The sequence below is a fragment of the Apteryx mantelli genome, chromosome 6 (genome assembly GCF_036417845.1).
Source record: "Apteryx mantelli isolate bAptMan1 chromosome 6, bAptMan1.hap1, whole genome shotgun sequence".
NCBI lineage: Eukaryota > Metazoa > Chordata > Aves > Apterygiformes > Apterygidae > Apteryx > Apteryx mantelli.
The window spans coordinates 36,544,913-36,565,653 of NC_089983.1; the positions used below are offsets into that span (position 1 = coordinate 36,544,913).

General features: G+C 37.5%; 1 protein-coding gene across 1 annotated transcript in view; it reads left to right on the forward strand.

Moving 5' to 3' along the window:
* PTPN4 (protein tyrosine phosphatase non-receptor type 4) overlaps positions 1-20,741 on the forward strand; it is a 123,850-nt gene that overhangs the window by 22,525 nt on the left and 80,584 nt on the right. The window lies entirely within an intron of this gene.

The window sequence follows — 20,741 nt, forward strand, 5'->3', positions numbered from 1 at the left end:
TTGAGGCCAACGAAACAGGAAGACAAACTAACACCAGCAGTGAATTTCAGACGAATGTTTAAAGAACTATAAGACCTTTTGCATCGCTTGTGGTTCAGATTAAAAAATCAACAAAATACAGCCTATGGGATTTCAAGATGAAATGTAAAAATCAGGTTTGTGGTATTATTGAAATTTAAAATGTAATGATGGTATGGCTAATCCTACTCCAGCTACCACTATCTTCCTGCATCATGTTTCAGAGGAGTGTTATAGCAAGCTTACAAAATGGCTTAATAGAATATACAGTGCTACCAGTATTAGTAGTTGCTAATAGATGTAAGTTATTTTGCTGTAGTGATCTCCAAGCGCCGGAGATATTTACCTGTAGCATAGCCTATATATCTTAAAAAAAACAAGAACACAAAACCTACCACAAAGTATGCACAAGCTGTGGGTTTGCGAATCTGTGCTCTTCAGTTGCTTATTTTGGATTTCTTGAGAGCTAGATGAGATTTTTCAGCACTTTCATAAGCTCTGTCAGCACTTGTTCAGTCTAGTTGGCACCTCTTGATCTCTCTACTTTTTTCAGCAGATTTTCTAAGAGATAGGGGGATGATCTATCACTGTGAAGAAATTCTAATTTGTGTTTCTGTCTATATACTTCCAGAGGACAGATGTCCATGTCTGTTATTTAATAATGTTCGTGTTCCATCCTTCTTAAAGAATCAGAATAGATGCTACCAGCCTACATTCCTGTCACTAGCAGACACAATGCTGCTTATTGGTTTTACATTAAATAGCTGTGAATTCTGCTCTTTTGGGTTCCCTCTTTCAGAATTTCTGAACAGCTCATTCTCGGATTACTCATATTCTTAAATGGTCAGAAGTTCCCTTTCTTTGAGAGCTTTTTGGGTGACCTTTTGGTGAATAAACATGCTGTGTTGGTCCTTGGAGGGTGGGAGCTACTTTTCAAAAGGAGGAGGAGGTGGTGGTGGTGACAGAAATGTAGGAAACAAGCTCCCTGTTACGGCATTTCTCATGGATGTGCTCTCTGCCATTTCCTCCTGTCTCTGGTGGAGAGGCTTCACAGCATGCTTGCTCCCAACGTTGATAGAGCCTCCTGACAGCAGCTCCTGAATCTGCAAAGTGCAAGGTTTGTTTCATTTCTTTCCTCTGAACAGTCAAAAACTGCAGATGAACACTCAAATATTCCTCTGCTTCCCTTCTGAGCAACTCTGCCATTGCCTAACACTGAAGGCAGAGCGGCACGGTCCACTTTGCTGCCCGCCTGCTATTTCACTGGTGGCGGGTAGCGTTCCCAGCAGCACTGCTTCAGTTTGCTGGACTGCATGATCGAGCTGTCCTGCTGGAACTGGCTCTCTTGTTCTCTGGCTTCGTGGGCTCCAATTTTTGGACCTGCCAGAACTGACTCCAGATCAGGGAACACTTTCCAGCACTGAGCAAAGTTGGGACTACCTCTCAGGTGTTTATTGGACTGTGATAGATAGATCTGTTTATTTCTAATCTCTTTGCAGCTTCCTAGAGCCAAGGAGTCTTTTCCAGTGAGAAGCAGTAGGTGGCTGTGATCTTCTTGGGACCTAGAGAAAGAATTATATGTTGTTATCACATCTTTCCACAGAAAATATTCAGTTTTCTTGGCAGTTCTGAGGCTATTGAGAGCTGTGTGACATTAGCAGCCCATTTCATGAACAGTTCTCTATAGTCTTACACAGATGGTTAGTCTTTACCAACCCATAGCAACAGATATTTGCTGAGGTATACTTGTTCTGTAGTCAGTATTACAAATTTAATCTAATGCCAGTACAGTGGCTGGAATTCATAAGGGTAATCTGGACTCTGTCAGCTGAAGTGCTCTCCTTAATCATTACACAAATATTATGTATTCAGATCTCCTTTGTATGCTATTAAAGAATTCAATTTCTGTAACAGCTTCCAGGTTTATTGCTATGTGATGGAAAAGAGTCCTTTCCATTTCATGGGCTGAACTTATTTTCCTCTTGACAGTACAGCAAGCTTGCTCATCCCTGTCAATACTAATCATATCAGAAAGGACTTTTCTGGGGGAAGAGCACTAAATCACTAGTGGATTGTTTTTTGCTTGGTACCCTTTGAATCTTTATGAACCTTCTGGGCTACCTCCTACACCTTTGTTAAGGTGAAACTAGTTGCTAACTCAGTTTATCGCTGCATATTTGGAAATAATGAAATTCCTAAGGACCTTATTTAAGGCACTTCTTGTAGTGAAAGAATTGGTCCCCCAGTAGAACTGAATCTGATCTGTGACATTCTGATGAAAACTTCTTGCTATTGAGAAAGATAGTAATCACCTCCTGTCCATGAAGATGGCTATTGCTTGTGTGACGATAGTATTTTCACTTTAGAAAAACATCTCTTCTGGACATCTGCAAGAGAGTGAGGAAGAACTTCATTCCCTCCTCTGAGCACTGTGCCAAGGTATAGAGAGATGCTGCTGGGCAGAACAGGGCCGCTGTTGCTTTCACCTAGGGCTCCTGCAGCTGCTTCTGAGGGAACTGGACTGTGCTTTAGAGCTGCCTTCGGTGGAACGTGCACATGAATAGGAATCTGAAAACATAAGAACCCAGTTATTTCATTTCTTTGTTAACATGCACATTCCATATCCCACTGTGCATCCCTTTTTCTTTAGCCCTTTAATTCTGGGATGTTACAGGTGACGCCTTTAGAAGTGCTTCAGCTGTGTTAGACTGCATACATGAAATACAGTGAAAACAAAGCCTGAATTTTCAGAGTCAAGGTATCTTATAGGAGGTGCATATGGAAAGCACAACTTAAGGAATTCTAGTGATTGTTTTAAATAATGCCTCTTTATATGCTCAAAATTAGCAGGAAGTATTTTTGAATAATGTTAAGGTAATGTTAGTGTTAATACAACTTGGAAAAAAACCCTAAAATTAACTAAAAATTAACTAAAATAAAATTAATAAGACCATTTGATTTTATAATTTATAGTGGTATTGCATAAGACTTCTGAAATTTCATTATCTAAAACCTGAGAATATATCATCTTTGAAAAACTGCAGCACTTGGGAGGAATGATATTTTTTCATAAGCAGTATAAATAAAACTGTGCTTCTAAGATAATATACTTTAGCTATTAGCTAAATAGCTTTTAGCTTACCAAAGTCTTTTTTTAAGGCTATATATTCTAGATAAGGGGATAGTGTTGAAATAAACAGTTCAAGGCTGTTTTACAGATGCTGTCTCATAATAAAAGTTGCAGAATAGCATTATTTTTATGATCCTGTGTCTTTGCCTTTAAGAGCTAAAAAAATAGTAGTTCTCTGTATCAAGCAGAGGTTTTGCTTTCTGTGGTGCGATGCAGAAGGCCCCAAATAGATTGGGGAAGCTGAGACAATTTTTACTTTAATATAAAAGACTGCCTAAAGAAGAGGGCGTAAATCAGAGACTGGGCCTGATTGCAGAGGCATACGAATGAAAATAATGCCTACCAAGAGCAGTGCAGAGGTGCTGTCTCAGCTCGTCACCTTTTAGTACCATCTTCATAGGCTCATTTGTAAATTGTTATACTCTTTCTGAGTGCAATGGTGTGGGGCTGCTGGCTTCATCTCTACCCCTCATAAACTCGTATGCATCCACCTAATAATAATTATCCTTGTAGTTTCGGCATGGCTACTGCAACAACTTGCGAACCTGCAACTTGTAGGACCCGTGTTTGTACCAGCCTCTCCATGGAGGGATGAACACTGAGGAGGAAGACTTGGGCTCTTCTAAGATTACTTAATTAGTGCATTGTTTTAGTTGCCTAATGATGCCTAATGACTTTTAAAGTGCAATTAGTAGCCACCTTTAAATGTCTGAAAATCAGAATTTATAAACTTAAGGATGTGCTATCTCCACTGTCCACTGTTACCTGTTATTTCTCTTGATGATGGTAACACATACTTGCTAAGACAAAACTTCCTGCATTTGCTGTCAAATATTTGACATTCATAGAAGAACGGTTTATGAGTACTGTTCTCCCAAAAGTGTTGCAATAGGAAAATTTTTTCTTTTATAGGGTGAGGGTATTGAGAATTTTATTTTACCGCTGCAGTATTTTAACCTGATGGCTTTTTTGTAATATCATATATTCATTCTTGGCCTTAAAAGGTCAAATTACAACTTCAACAGATTTTGAAGTTGAAATAACACCTTTGTTCTTCCTAAATTCATTCAGTTAGTGATATAACTGTATATCTGGATAAAACAGGCTTGTTCAGCTGTATGTAATAAGCAGAAAATAGGATGATTATGTGTATGTATTTTTTGGTGCACTTGTCTATACATTTGTTTTCAAAACAATATAACAGATAAAATTTTGTTCAGGACGTCAGTCTGATAAGGGAAAAAAGAACAATACCGAAGGACTCCTTATATTACTCCTCACAATAAAAAATAGCTGTTTTTCCAGGTTCTGTTTACAGAAAATACTGTTAGGTGGTTTAATGGCATTCCTAAGTCACTTTACTCAATGATTCTGACAGAGGACCTCTAACCTCTGTTCCCAGGATGGTATATTTTGTAAACAACTGACGCATTTTAAAACACATTATCTTGTAGATTTATAATTTGATGTTATTTGTTGTAACTGTATTTATAGAATGAGAGGTATATTGAGAAGACTTTCTTCTCTGTATTATCAACTTGATAGGACCTTTTTTGTCTGCAATTTTATTCATAAAAGTAATTTCAGGTGCTCATTATTGTAACTTGCTTTCATTTCTCTGCAAGTCTGTGCTGATATCTTTGACTATAAGAGCCATAGTCTTTTACCGTGTCTTAATGAAGTCTCAGTATAAGCAAGAATAATGGAAAAATTTTAGAAGTGCTTTTTCCTTCAGAAAAAAACCATAAATGCCTGCAGTAAGCTTTTTAAGAGCTTTAGGAAAGTAAGCTGTATCCTTCATAAAACTTATTTCATTTTGATTACTTTCAAATTTTGCCTAGTGACTTGATCTTACAGGCATGGGTAATCATTTGTTGGGTTATTATTTGTGTTGCAGGTCTCCTGCATTGCTTTTTCTTGCATCTGTTTTAATGGTTGATTGGCAGTCTCGGTTCTTTCCTGTTAATTTTTTTCTTCTTCTGTAAGGTATTCTTGGCTGATAGAGTTGTTCACCTTCTTGTCATAGTATGGAAGCTCCATAGAGGAGGAGGACTCAGCTGCTTCTGCCAGGAGACACTTCTCAGACCAGCCCACACCGCAGAGAAGGGATTAACAAGCAAATGCAGCTTGCTGGTTCTTTGCCTAGTTCCTGTGCAAGTTGGCACTGCTGGTGACTGATCACGCCTGATCTAATGGCAAGCTTTTTTTGAAGAACTATCTGTAAGTTTGGAATAGCTGAAACCAGGACGAGTTCAAGATGTTCCTTCCTTTTACCATGAACAGTTTCTTGCACGTGGCACTATTCAGAGGGAGACAGAAATACTAATGTGTGCTTTGTTCTTTGAGAGGTTTTTTTCGGAGTAGCTCCTGTTCTCATTTAGAAAAGGGAAATGAATCTGTCTCAGGACTTTGACTGTTTGGCCTCTGAGCAGAAAAAAATGCTCACTGGCCCCAAAGGAAAGGTATTTAACAGAGCAGATGATTTTACTTGCTCGTTGCTTCCCTCCTTCCCACCACCTTTGTAGAAAACACAAAAGGTTTTGATTCTCTTCCCTTACCAAAAGGAAAAGAAACTGGGAAACTTGGATTCATACTACAAATCTTTTCTTCTTTAGACACATTTGCATTTAACATTTCTGCCATAAGACTTAAGTCTTTTTGTCTCCATGGGCTAGGTGGAAGTCAGAAATTGTTTCTCAGAGATTCATGTCTCCACATACGGGTGCACGCTAGAAGTATGGGTCACTGAATAAAACTATGTCCTTGGGATCTCTAACTTTTCTCCAACACCTAAAATACTTGCTGTGGTCCTAGTAGCATTGATGTCCCTTTCTGTGGAAGGAAAGTTTTATGTTTGTACAGGGTGCTGATGAGCTTTTTTTCTTTGAGATTATTTTGCAAATATTGTACTAGTGAAAGTACATATGCAACAAAAAAAGTTAACCGTAATCTCCTGTCCAAAATCATCTGAATTGCCAAGCAGAAAAAAAAAGCCTTTTCTTACTGCTTGGCGTGGACCACAATTATACCTGAGGATTCAATTACTTTGTAGGTTAGAGAACTGCAGTATCATTTCCTTTCTTAATTTTGATTGTGAGGAGTTATTGCCATGCTTTTGTTAGGGGGTTTGGTTAAATGTCAGCTATAATACAGCCCATACCAAATTTCCAAGTATTAAAGCTTGGTATCATAATGTACATTGATTTGTTGTCCTACTGAGAAGCTTGTCAGATAACTTCAGAGACAGAATTTCACCTTTTGTGTAGCAATGATGAATATGGTGTCAGAATGAGGTTTTCCTGCTTTTAACTGTTGCCTAGGCCATTATTACAATTGAGGAATTTAAGATGTGAATTCCTTGTGTGCTTTTGGAAGTGGTTTGTACTGTAAATGAAGTTTTTTTGTTGTTGTTTTTCGTTTTGGGTTTTTTTTTTTTTTTTGCAGGTCTACATTACACAAGAGATCTTTTTTTTCTTGACTACTAAATCCCTTTCTAGCATTTGTACCCTGCCAGCTTGGCTGAAAACAACGTGTTCTCTAAGACCTGTGTCAGATCTCCACTGTCAGTTTTTCAGAGATTACTGAATGCTTCAGATGCTTACTGTTTTTTGTTACGGATTCGAAACAGATACACAGTTGGGGGATATAATAATTCATTATTGCTTGAAGCACTTTTTCAGTGGAATCAATGGAGAGCCGAGAGCGCTCAGGGAGCTGATAAAATCTCTAATTCAAACGTTCGGTCTTAAGTTGTCCCTGGTTCAGCAGAGGTTTGGTTCCAGGTCTTGGTAATTTTAGAGTACGGCACTCTTACATGGAGGAGCAAGGAGAACTGATTGCAGGAAAGATTGAGTAGCCTTGCAAACATCTATTTTCTAACAGCCTGGGGATTATAACCATTTTGTTCAGTGACAATAGCATTTGTTAATTGTAATATAATGGAAGAGGCTATCCAATTTTCTTTTTTGCTAAGAATTTTATACAGCTGCTTATGATAAAGATGAATTAGTTTGGATAGAAGGCTCTTAAATCAATCTGCTGCTTCACTTTTTTGACTCTAAAGAAAAAAATAATGCTGTATCTTTAATTTTAACGTTAAGAAAAAGTTTAGGAAGCTAAGATGCCACAGTTTCTCCAACACAGTGGACCAGCAAAATGTCTGTGAACTTCATTGCGACATATAAAGCTAAATTAATCACTGTATTAAGAGGTCTTTGGGATCAACTTTTAGATTATTTTATTATGAATAAATAGATGTCCGTTACAGGCAAAGTAGTGGAAGAGATGATTTGGGTTTCGGTTAATGAAGGTTTAGTGGCTAGGAATATAGTTACCTGTATCAACATGATTTTCTTAAAGTTAGGCTTTGTTAAATAAATTTGGTCTATTTTCTCATCCCACAAGTTTGAAAAAGTTAGCTGCGTAGATGTCTGGATTTCTGTAACAGGCTGCGGATATAATTAGATTGGCAGTCGTGGTTCTGGTAAGGATTAAAAACGAAAACCAAACCCACCTCCCTGCCTCTCGGCTGAGACATGGTCACTGTGTACGCTGCCAGCCGGCAGCGCAACGTGGGAGGAACAGGGTGGGGGTTTGAACCATCTCACGGTTTCAGTGGCAGAGAAAATATTTTAGCATGATGCTTTCAGATCCTAGTCCAGTCTGGTTGTTCTACAGAGAAGAATAAGTGATTTGATTACTGTCAAGGTATCATCAGAGAGAGAAAACATTGCACTTTAAGGTACTGGAAAAGCGAATGACAGCTCAAAGTTGCAAGCTGAAACCAGTTATACTTGAGTTGAGAAGAGAGTAAAAGTTGAGGTGATGGCTGCTGCCTCTGGCTCGTTGCAGGAGGTATCTGGTAGCTTTATATTGGGAAACCGATTTGGCCAGATGAAAGTTCTCGGGCGCAGAACAGAAGTAAGTGAATGAAATTCAAGACCCTGTGTTGTGCAGGCAACTAACCTGGATTTGGGATTTCTTTCTTGCTTAAAAGCAATAAATGTATGAGAGAAACCATGCAATAAATAATAGTGTGATGTTATGCTTACAATTTCCTTTTATAATTTCATAGTACTCTCTACTTTGAATAGCCTGTTGCTTTTTGGCTTCAACACATGCTAACTTTGCATATGTGTGTTTATTTGTACTTCTCAACGGTGTTTTATTCCAATTTGATCTGTGATCTGTTTAATTTAATGTTTGGTGTTAAGCTGATTTAACTGGCTTGTAACATTATGTTCCTGCTTTTTCAGTGGACGTGAAACTTCATACTATACTGAGCCAACATGATGAAGATATGTTAAAGCCTCTGTTTTGCTGGAAGTTAATTCTTTAGAGGAGATTGTAGAAATGGTTTTCCTACTAAAAATAAATTCAGTAAAGATAACTTAAACATTGAGTTAATTCATCTCAAATCAACACTATGAAAGTTTCTTGCTAATTCTTAATTGCTGTTGATTTCAGAAATTTTCAGTTCAAAATAGAATGGTCAGGTAATTTTTCTTAACAGGACAGTTTATTAAATGCAATGACATTTCATGTTTTTGTATAGAAAATGTATGCACCATACCTGGGAACATCTAATTTGATGTTGATGTTAGTAAAAAGAATCTGAGTTCAATTTACAGGTCTGAGTTTTAACTGGGTGGGATGAGATGAACTGTATATAAATACAGGATTTTTTCCCAGTGAATTTTGGTTTCATTTGAGTAGTGTGGTGTGACTTCATTTTGGTGCTGTTGTGTGTTTAAAAATTCATTCTTTCTAGGTTTTTGTACCTATCCGAGTTGTACACCTGTGACTTTGTGCCTTGACTTTTTTGTGTGGGAATGTAGGGAATTTTTTTTGCAGTATCTTCATAGTTGGCTTTGACAGAGTGCCATTGCTTTTCACCGTATTAATAAACTGCTGCTGTTCTTGTTAAATTAATTTTGTGGAAAATTCTAAATAACACAATATCTGATTATATAAAGAAGAAAACAGTTATACTCGGTAACAAAAAAAAACAAAAAAAACCCAACTTCCAAGCTGTTTGTTTGTTTTTTTCCAAAAGTCAACTTTGATAAACCCCAGTAAGAGTAATAAACCTTTTGCAAAAGTTTGGGTCTTTTCTTTCCTCTTGCATTACTTTTTTTCATGATTGTTTTTAGCTTAGTATGCTTCTGTGCAAGTGTGCCAGTTTAATTTCAAAAGAAGGAAATACATAGCAAAGGAAAAGCATTTTAGATAATTCAGAAATACATATGAAGGTAATTTTCCCTCAGATTCAGTTATGTGCAAAACTGATTGCAGTTTCACAATTTATGAAACTTAATGCACTACTGAGATACGTACCAAGGCTGCAGTCCGGGTCTAACAGTTTAATAATGTTATAATCCCTGACCGTACACAGCCGTGGAGTTCAGCAATGTGCAGTTTGGGAAAACTTTTGATGGGGCTTCATGTTTCACTGTATGAAAATTATAGCTGGAGTTGTCTTGTCTTTTTCTGGTCAAGATCTAGGAAAATGATCTATTTTACAAAGTAGGTTTGTAAAATTTACAGATTTGGGGGTTTTAGTCCTCTTCAAAATATTCTTAAAAAAAAAAACAAAACTAACTTGTGAATTTTTTTTTTCAGTTCACTTGAAATGACTGCATATCAAATTTATTTGCTTATTCACTTGAATGAGTGATACTTTCATTGCTAAATTTATTCAAATCATTTTGAATGTGTGGTCCGCTTAAGCTGGCTTGAAAATGGAAATTATTTCCTATTGAGAAAATCTTTGGGAAAGGGACAGAGGAAGGTCAGAAAAATACTTGTATAAAGCAGCAATGTAGCTGCAAAAACATGAAAGCTCGAGGAGAGGGAGGAAAACTTTGAAAAGTTCAAATCTGGGATGATGTGAATGGGGTGATTCTTTTGCTGCTGAGCACGTCCAGCAGGAAAGCTGTTCTCACCCTGCAAAGGGAGGTTTTAGCTCTGGCGCTCAGGAGTGCTTTGGCCTCCGATAGCAAGGGAAGAGGGGAACTGCTGGGTCTTGGTACTGTGGGGCCAAAAGCCGGGGAGAGGCCGCGTGGCCAGCTGCTCCGGGAAGGAGCGAGCCGGGGACGCCGAGAGCCGGGGGCACGGATGGAGTGAAGTCACCGCTCTGGGCAGCGTGTCTAGAAGACTTTCCTTGGTTTGTTTTCTGTTGGAGCAAGAAGTGAAGTTGACATGAGTTTTCCAGGCAGGTAGCCAGCCAGCCATTATTTTAATGTTCCCGGAGGAAAATCAGTGTTTTTGGCAAAACTGAAATTTTCCATGTGAAAATTTCTATTTTGTAGAAATGGCATTTCTGATTAAAAACTAATTTTGACGGAAAGTGTCCAATTAGCTATATTCAGCCTTAGAATTAGCATCTGCTGTGTTTAAGTCTTCTGAAGATAATTTGGCTTAGGTTTAGCTACTCTGAGCAGAATATACATAGACAACTTCCCTCCCTCTGTCTAATACTTCAGTTCTAGTGCCAGCCAAAATTCAACTTGAAGTTGGCTATGAGCAGAATAAAAGCTTTTTCTTAATTTTGCCAGTTTGTTTTCAATTCAGACTGCCTTCAGCTTCAAAGGCTTCACAACACAGATGCCATGGCTAGAACTAAAGCTGTCAGTTCAAGCAGATGTTCTGGACTTAAAGATCGCACTGCTTGCAACAGCATTGATGTGTGGATGTTCGTGTGATTAATATCCAGCCCACAGATTTTCCTCATTGGTATGTTTTCTGTTAATGTTGCCTGCAGATAATTGTAGATGAGGCTTATAGGGTGTACAGGGTATATCGTTTGTGTTCTTTTACAGTCACCCCAAAATACGATACATAACTTCCAGCACTGGGTGATATTTCCTCTATTTATCTGGTTAGTCATCCTCACCTCTTGGAGACCAACAGTTGACCAACAATTACATTGACTTGCAATTTCTTTCTCTTTTTGGCTTTTGGAGTTGTGTTAAAAGCCCCTTCCATTTGCAGATGGAGAAGCTGAAATTAAAATGGCTTTCCAACTTGATAGTTTCCTGAGTTCAGCAAATGTAGTCGGGCTGTTGCTTGAGTTTAGCACTTAAGAGTTCTGGAGGGATTGTGCTCAGTTATTCTAACTAGGGGCAATTGCACATTGTCATTAAAGGTTCTAAGACTACTGTGCTCGTTTTAGTTGCTAAAGGGCTTTTGATTTCTTGAGGGGTGCTGTAGGAAGAAGTTGGTTTCTTAGGCAAGGTATAAAATACTTCACATTATCATCTGGTGCTTCTGGTTTTAGCCTGTCTCAGCTTGCACTGATTTCAACCTTACTTTCTGTCGTTGAATAGTTTAGGCTTCCTGATCTTAGAGTTGTATGGGAACCAGAATTTCCTTTTTTATGAAAAATCTGTATGTTTAGCCTAGACTAGGAATGCATTTTAAAAATTAGTGCAAAGTTATTTTGAGAAGTTGCCATCAAGAAAATGTTCTGGTAATGTTTCATCATAATCTCCATTTATTAAATCTTATAGCATTAAGTCATGGAACCAAGAAGAAGAGATCCACCTGTAGGAATAGGAAGAGTTAGATGCAGGAATCGTCTTTGTTAGGGTCATGGGTTGCCATTTTTAAGGCTATTTTCAAATTATCAGATATAATCTAATTTAAATCATTGGAGGTGGAAATTACTCTGAAAAACAAAAAGCTTTTTCTTTTTGCTACTAGTAATCTTTACACATGAGAAACCTAAGAAGCTCCAAGTATCATGAGCTGACAGCTGCATACTAGGGAACAAGGTGGTTTTACAGCTTATCGTTGTACTGGGAGGTGGGGTGGGCAAGACCTCCCTGGTCAGAAATCACCCTAGGTCAGTCGCACAATTCGGTTGCTTTAGCTTTCTGGCCTCCCTGGTGGCTGTAATGGCTGCTTGGTGCCCATCCAGAAACATCTGTGAATAATCGGTTACTTACTCTGACCTTGTCTCTTCTTTGCCTCCTCTGACCTGCAAATTCACGATTTCTGTTTTCCTATTTCAGGCTTAAGCTATACTGCTGTCTTTCCTTGAAGAGGTTTCTAGCCTCAGTGGCCTGCTCTCTATTTTTTCATGCCATTTGGTGCCTTTCCTAAACTATTCTGTAAAGCTGTCACACTGATGATCCAGGTGTCTCCTGAAGATCAGTGATAATTTACTGTTTATGGAAAGCTATAAATGCGTAATGGCTTAATAGAGGGCTCTCTTCCCCTTCTGGTTTGTTGGGGTGTGTGTGGGTATATTGCTACCATATACAACCTTTCTAGGATTATCCTCAGTTTCTGAAACTTCATGAAAGTTTAGAGTTCTTAAACCACCTTGGTCAAGTGTGTGTGTGACAGTTATTTCATAAAATATCACCCCTGAATTGAAAGGCTGCCAAGTTAGAAATGGTGTGGCTGCACAGAGGTGTGTGATGTTTCAGGTCCGACTGTGGCTTCAGTTTGTTGCCTGTAGGACACCTGGGTTTGTACTTGTGAATAACTGTAGGTGCTCAATAGGAAGCCTTTTCCTAAAGGCACACAAACTCTTGAAACCTTTCATCATTTGGAAAAGATGCAAAAGTGATGTCTCTTCTGAAATACTGTTACCTTCAGGTGAGTTAGTACTCAGCCTAGAACTGGCGGGAGGTGGTCGGAAAGAGGTTTTTTGTTGTCTTTGTATTCATTCACACTCCTACTTGTAAGGCAGTGAAAAGTGAAACAGGTTGAGCATGCTGAAGTAAGATAGGGTAAAAAAGTGAAATTGGACTATTTTAATTCTAGAACTGGTTTAGCGGCAGACTTCTGGTGTATTGGGTGTATTTCTTCAGCCTCTCTACAACTTAGTTCTCCATCTAGAAGACTGGTTAACAACTGAAAAACTTAAATTTGCTGTGAAAGGATGTGCTATAGAAATCCAGCATAATACCAGCTCATAATGTGATGTTTACTAAGAATAAATTAAAAACTTAAAAGTGGATTTAAAATGAACCTTGTCTAGCTGTTTGGAGTCTATATTTGTAAGCTGCTTTTCTTTTTTTGCTTTTTTTTTTTCTTCATACACAGATTTTTAATGTCTTCTCAAGGTATGGCTGATCTAGAGTTCAGGATAGCAAAGATGGAAAGGTTGCTTTCTTCATGTGAAAAATGGCTAGGCATAGAATGGGAGGACAGAAAGGTTCAGAATTATTGGCAATGCTGATGACATGGCTTCTAAGTTTTTGTAGTAGTAGTAGTAGTAGTAGTGGTTCTAAACCAGTGCCAGTAAGTATTATAATCTCCAATTAATGATGGTTATCCTTGCCGTCTTTGCGTTTCCCAAAATGTTATGTTTAGGAGTGAAGGAAAGCAGACTCCAGACTTTCTGTACTGTGCTATTTCAGATCCAAAGCAGAGAAAGGGAGCGGCTGAATTTTGGAGAGGCTTTTCTCGGAGCACTGGGCGTACAGCAGTTCAAGCCGAATGAGTATTGACATTGAATTGGCTTTTCCGTTAGGTGTGCTCTCCTTCTTGGGGGAAGGGAGATGCAAGGGAGGGAAATGTCGAATTGTAAAAATTGTTTATATTTCAGCTGAAATAGTAGATTATTAAAGTACTACTGAAATAGTTTGCTGTGTTCTGATAGATCCTGTAGCCTTCTCTGGTAGATTGGCCACTATCCTGTTTAGAGTGACTAAAAACTCATTAATTTTTTTTATGTTGGAAAGTATGAAGTTCTGGTAGTGACAGTGCCGGGTGTTTTGTCTTGTTTGCATTTTTTTAACCTGTTGTGAGTATTTGTAGTTATGTGATTACAATGAAAATCTAATTTGCTATCACACAACATGATGTTTAAATTTGAAACCCCTGTCCAAAGAAGTAGATAAAAGCATTATCCAAGGAGGTGTTGGTTTAATTAAAAAAAAAAGAAAAAGTCCTCAGGTAACTTTTAAATTGAGTCTAATTATTAAATTAGGTGTCAAGCCTGTATAGAAATCCCCAGCCAAGCCCAGTGAAACCTGGTGTGCATAAAACAAGATGAATTAACAGTTTTAGAAACTTATCTGAAAAACTGTTAATTCTCTGTCACTAGCTCATATATCAGAAAATGTTCTCTTCACTCAAAAGCTTGTGGTGGAGGAGAGAGGCAAAATCCAACTTCTTTTCCCTCAGCTGTTGAACTTTGGGCCTAAAGATGTCAAAAACTGTCAGATGTATTTTAAGAATTAACGTTTTTTGTGTTAGACTTGGCTCTATGTCCCTGAGGAATGAGGACGTGGAAAAGGAGAATGTAGGAGTAGCTCGTCTCATTTGAATGCAGGTGAGATTACAGACAAATTGAGGGCATGTATTTCTGTTCCTTTCTAGCACTCTCAAGAGTAAAATGCTTGCAGTTAAGAATTTCTTTTGCTATACTATAGTTCTTGTATCTGGGAGGGATTTATTCAAGAAGCTCCTAGTGTCCATACCTAATGAAAGTCTAGAGAGCATGCATACGAGCAGCTGGAAATTTGATAAGTTTAATGTACCAGTTCATATGTAGCATATGAAATGTTCAGACTGCTTAGAACCAGATTTTAAAGAAGGATGAGGGAAGACTTGGCTTAGGGTGTTTGAGAGACCAAAAGCTGATCAAACCTTGAACGGATATTGGGGCTAAAAAGGACTCAGCCCAGTCCTTGAGTCTCGTTACTCACCAGTGAAGGGAACTTGCTGAGGTTTTGGAAACTTTATCTTCCTAACTTCTAATGCCAGGGTCTCCTAATAGCCAGTGCGCTTTTGACAGCTCCTTGGGAATGTAGTAACACTGAATGAAGCATGCTTGTCATTAAACTATGTAGTCACTGTCACAGTTGGTTGACAGGAAAAAATGCGCTATCTCTGTTTTCCAGTGAAATTTTTAGGAAAAATGTTCACGATGAGGCATATGATTGCTTTACACAAGTATGTTATTTTTCTTAAGCAGAAGAACTTTGATTGAAATACACATTTTATAGATAATTGTTAAACTTACATGAGTAATTGAAGATTTTATAGAGCCAGGAATAATTAGTGATGCTGTTGACTGGCTAGAAGCCTAGCTTGTGTCTGTTGACAAAAGAATGAAATGACCTAAAGATTAAATATCAACTTTGAAGAAATGGGGATACTTTCCATTGTTCAGTCAGCATTATTTAATTTCAAATAAAATTTTCGTCGTTGCTTAAGCAGAATGCAGGAAGAAATGAATAAAATGTGAATAGCTGGACAGAATTCAGGATTGTATTATATGGGTGTATTCAGTTAAGTTGAAGATATGTTTCTAATCTGGTTTAATTTATAAGGAATGTTCTGTAGCTGTGTGCTATATCAGAATTGTTGAAAGCTTTCAAAACAAATTTGTGGAAGACAAAATTTGAGCTTTTATTCTTAGGAGTAATGTGCACTTCTCTGAAAATAGTGCACAAACAACTGAAGTTTAGCATTTTTAAACTGTTTTTGGTTAAAACATTTAAAGTAGTTTCACTAATTTTTTTTTTCAGTAAACCTATATGAAGATGGGTACAAAGAATTTCTAGATATAACTCAATGTTTGTTTAAAATACAGCATGTTGTGTTACTTCATAAAAACCTTTGAAATTCTCTTAGTACTTTTTAATTTTTTTTCTTGATTGGATTATCAGAATAATTTTATAAGCTGTGGGGGTCTACAATCTATTTAATATATTCAGGCTATGTCATGTAATAAGGATGTGGGTTTTCTGTGACTTTGGCCTACTTTTCCAACTATTGTAGCAAATGCATGTGCTGTGTTGGACCCAAACCAGTAAATAGACTACAGTGGAAGTTGGTGCCTTTTGGGTTCCTAAAATACAAACTTCTAAATAAATTGAAAAACAAATGACGTTCCAAAAGCTGTTTTCTTAACCTGGCAATGTAGTGTGTTCTTAGCGTCTTTAGATTAGCCATAGAAAATAAAAATTTTAATGCCCTTGCATTAAAATTTACATGCTGTGCTGTACCAAGGTTGATGTACTGTACCCAAAGAAGACATGATGCTTACCCTTTTTAATAACCTTTTACTTCAGGTCAGCATATTGGTTGCACTCATGGATAAATTAAATTTAAATTGCCTACTTTCTAATTTATTTTTCTTATTTATTAAGCTGATTAAAATTGGTTAGTTTATTGTAAGCTCAAGCAAATTGTTGTTTTACAATATTATTTTACATAAAAAATAGTAGATGTTGCCGAAAATTCCCTCATGAGGGTTCTGTATGCTCCCTAATGCCCTAACCAAGCAAATATCGCAGGAATGTTCTGCCCTTTGATAGGGAACACTCCCTAGAATTGCTTCATCTCTTGAAACCTGAGCTCAGGCAGGATATGTGCAACGTTCTCCCTCCCTAGACCTGAGAGGTAAGCAGAGTTTCATTGCAGAACTTCTGTCCTTCTCCAGTTGCTGTAGCAGCACATGCTTTGGATTATTAATTCAAGTGTCTAAATATTGCATGCTTAGCAGAAGAAGCTGAAAAATTATAAGCAGAAACTATTTTATATGCAAATATAAATCCAATTTAAATCCAATATAAATAATCCACTTGCATATATGAAAAGATTTTAGTGAGCGTAAGTGGCCATGGTCCTTCCTGTCCAGGACATGCATGTGCGCACACAGTACCTTGTTCAAGTCAGGTTGCTGTTTAAGTCTGAAACCAATTGGTTGAATCCAATTTTTCATTGTAAGTTCTGTTACTCTTGGGGCTGCAGATTTTATTTTGGAGCTTGAAGTCAGTCCTTTATTTGCTCCATATTAACTTTAACTATCATACAGCCTTGTTTGATAAAGTTGCAACAAACCTGGCTGAATTTTTCAGTTTTGTCATTTCATATATTGACATTTGCTGGGAAATCAGATAGCTGTGATTTATAGCCCCATGAGCAATAGCTAGCTATCTTATTTTTCTAGTATGTTTTCAAAATGCATAGAAAGAATGGTGATACCTGGCCATGAGGAATAATACTCTCTCATTTCTTGGTGCATAAATTTCTGGAAGAAAGGAGGACTAAAGATGATATCGATACAGTTACGGGACAAGCTATACTGTAAAACAAGTGTTACAGTAAGACTGTACATGCATAGTCTGCCTGTGCTTGACAAATGCATCTGTTTTATATGTATGCATGCTGATAGAGGTTTAAATATGGATTGCGTACACGTGATTGGCCACAAAGCAGTTATATGTAATAGCCCTGACAGATTTTAGAAGGAGGAATATTTTTGAGAGAGCATGCGATAGTGAACGCATTTTAATGTAATCCCTGCATACTTGCATTTTTTTTTTTTTTTGATCGCATATGGGAAAGAGTAAATTTGAATGTCGTTTGCAGAAAATAGTCTGTCTCTGTCACCTTCCTCTCCATTACTTTCATGACTGTTATATTTCCACTTTGTAGAAGTGTGTCAGGATTTGAATTACTACACTCAGGCATAAAACTGCATTCTGTAGCTGTAAAAGACTCTTAATAGTTTTGCGGAAGAAATGCTTCTAATGCAAGACGGCTTTTCAAGCTACAGCATATTGTATGTTGGACATGGAATATAATACTTCATTGCCTTGCCTGAAGGTTCAAAACATGGTCTCACAAGCCTGAAGAAAACATTCATGAATGAATGTCCATGAATGCTGATGTCCACCGTGGTGTGAATATGAGCTCTACACCAGGAAGACTGAACTCCAGATTGTGGAATGGTACTTAAGGAAAAATATCAGTATGTGTGTGTTGTCTTTTCTTTAAGAAAAAAATTCTTTTCTTAGAGTGAGAAGGCCTTGCGATGCAGGCCTCCGAGCTGGATGAACACTTTTGCTCACCCAGTATAGCTGTTCCTGTGCTCTTAGAGAGCTCGTAATACAGTGCCTTGTTCCTTGAATTTGTACCATTTCATTTGCGTACATCAGAGGAAAACCTGAATCGCCATTTACGACTATTGCAGGTTCTTGTCCATGTTGAAGATCACCTGGGTTGCAGCAAGAACCTTGCTGGGTCTGCAGGTTGGGTTTGTTGGGGACACTGAAAGTCTGCTTGGTAGTACAGGGCTTTGAGAATCACTGAGGGCACGTTTTCTTCCTCCTCGCTCACTGTGATGACTTTGCTGCTCTGCCTGAAGCCCAGAACCTTTCTGTCTGGTTCATGGCAGTGATGAGGGAGAAAGAAATACTGCTGCTGTTGATCAGGAAATAGAGCAGAAATAGAGGAGAAGACAGAAGGTAAAGGTGAGATGTGTCATTTTGTTCCCTTAAAGCATGATGATTCCTGGTGCTTAACAAGTCTTTTCTGCTGCTGCTGAATTATGAATTGTTGAGTTAGACCCTTCTGGTTCACTACCAAATGGCTTCTTGTGGACTGCAATACTTATTTGGGAGTTAAACATCCCTATTTTGTACACTGGTAGTTTGTATCCGTGGGAAAGGAATCTGAGTTAACCTTCACTGTCTTGTTTGATTTGTCATATAATCAAATCCTTGTAAAATATGCCTGTCAGAATGTTGTTTCTCTGGCATAGATAAACTGTTCTTAATCAAATTGTAGGCTTTTCTGAAATGTTCTTTGCTTCGGCTTAAAGGCAAATGCAACTCTAAAATCGTAGCTGTAGTTATTGATAGTATAGCAGCACTGTTGAAGATACTAATTTTTATATTGCTACAGCTACTAAGATGCTGATGCTTTTAGATCATCTACATGACATTCAAAATATTTCACAAACAATATTTTATTTTTAGTTCAAATGGCTGATATGGAGGTTCAGTTACATGTTCTTCTCTGTTAAAGTTTTTCTTCTGCCTTTTATTTAAAGGCATTTAGAAGACCTAGTGGAACCAGCCTCTACATGAGAAGTTGTCAGACGTGTACATTCTTGTTAGGCTTTGCTTTGGTGTTTTAATGTTTGCAATACAATTTTTTTCAAGATTTTATTATTAAAAGAAATTCATGAGTTCAGCTTGTAGCTGGAGTGTTTATCTGGTATCTTTATCCTTTCTCAGTTTGTCATACTGATTTAATGAAACAAAACAAAGCTTGCTGTAATTCTGCATGGGGGAAAGAAAAAGTATTGCAGTTCTGAAGCCAAAGTGGCTCTGAGTAGCCAAACAATAGCTGTATCTGGTCAGCACAGAGGTATTTTTATTTGAAAATGACGATTAAGTCAAAACTGAAACATTTTGCAAGGATGGATCATCATCAAAAAGATTTTTTACATCTAGGGTGCATGGTCATACCTAAAGAGGTGAACATCATCTCCAGAAAAGCAAAATATTGGAGTGATTTTTTTCTTTAGGGCACTCACTGAGGATGTTGACTGCAGGCACTGGGAAGAAGACTGAACTGTGAAGTCCCAGCCCTTCCTGAGTCAGAGGAGCGACTTGCATCTTGGTCTTCTGCTTTCCCACGAAAGCCTAGATATCTAAGCCAATAACTATTCAGGAGGGGATTTATATTTTCATTTCTTGTTACAGCTATTTATTTGTGTATATTGGAGCACAGATATTTCTTATGGTCCAGGCAAGTTCTCTAATCGCTGCTGGAACACTTACTGTCCAGTGCTAAATTCTCCTTTTTTCCTCACAATACATACTTACCCCCAAAATGGTAAGAAACAAACGTGTGTGAACATTTTTGAAGCCTTCATAATTTTTTTTGCAGAATAGGGAAATCAATCATTTCATATTCAGCTTTGTTTTACTAATTTGTAAGGTATTTAATTTTTCTGTTTTAATAATATATTCTCTATTTCAGTTATGAAACTTTCTGTTTGCTCACACCCTTATCAAAGGATGTAGAAATAGTTTACTAAGTGTATAATTATGTGAATCACAGGCCCTGATCCTGCACAATACTTAAGAATGTGACGAGCATTATTGGATAGGGCTAATAACACACTTAAGGCATGCACTTAAGTACTTTGCTGGACTAGGATTGCAGTATAATCATTAGAAACTTAGTTTTGAAAAGTGAAAGTCAGTTTTCAACTTGTGGATTTTATTTAGCAGCGCTTAGCCCAGCATAGAAGTTTGTGTTGGTCCCAGTTCCTTATCTGGATAATAAAAAGGTATCATCTGCGCTTCCAAAATAAATACGTAAATCCAATGAAATTGAAGACTTAAGTGAAAGAATCACTAGTTTGTCAAACCTTTATCTGTTCAGTTATTAAACAACAACAAAAAAGCAGTGCTAATACTTTTCTCGTCGTTGTATGTTTTCTTGTCTGATATCTGAATTATGTAGTGAACTCACAGGCCTTGCAGAATAAGGCATCAAAGTCTTTGTATGTATATTTGCTGTTTTCTTTCCTGCATGTTTTTTTCTCTCTAAAGATTTTCTTGGTATAAGCTTTTTTTTTTCCTGTTTTGCACTGGAATTAGTTACTTAAATGCCTCTAATATTTGGAGCCTAGTAGCCATGATGCTATGTATGAAGCAATTGCAATGCTTTTTAAATGAAAATACTGTTCTGAATCTTAAAAAGAAAACCCCCAAAGGACACTTAATAGGAAGGGAGGGGAGAATGGGCAGTAAGGAAAGAACAGTGATTTTTTTTTTTTTTTTTGAATAAGGCCATGTTGTAATCTGTAAGGTGTTATATTTCA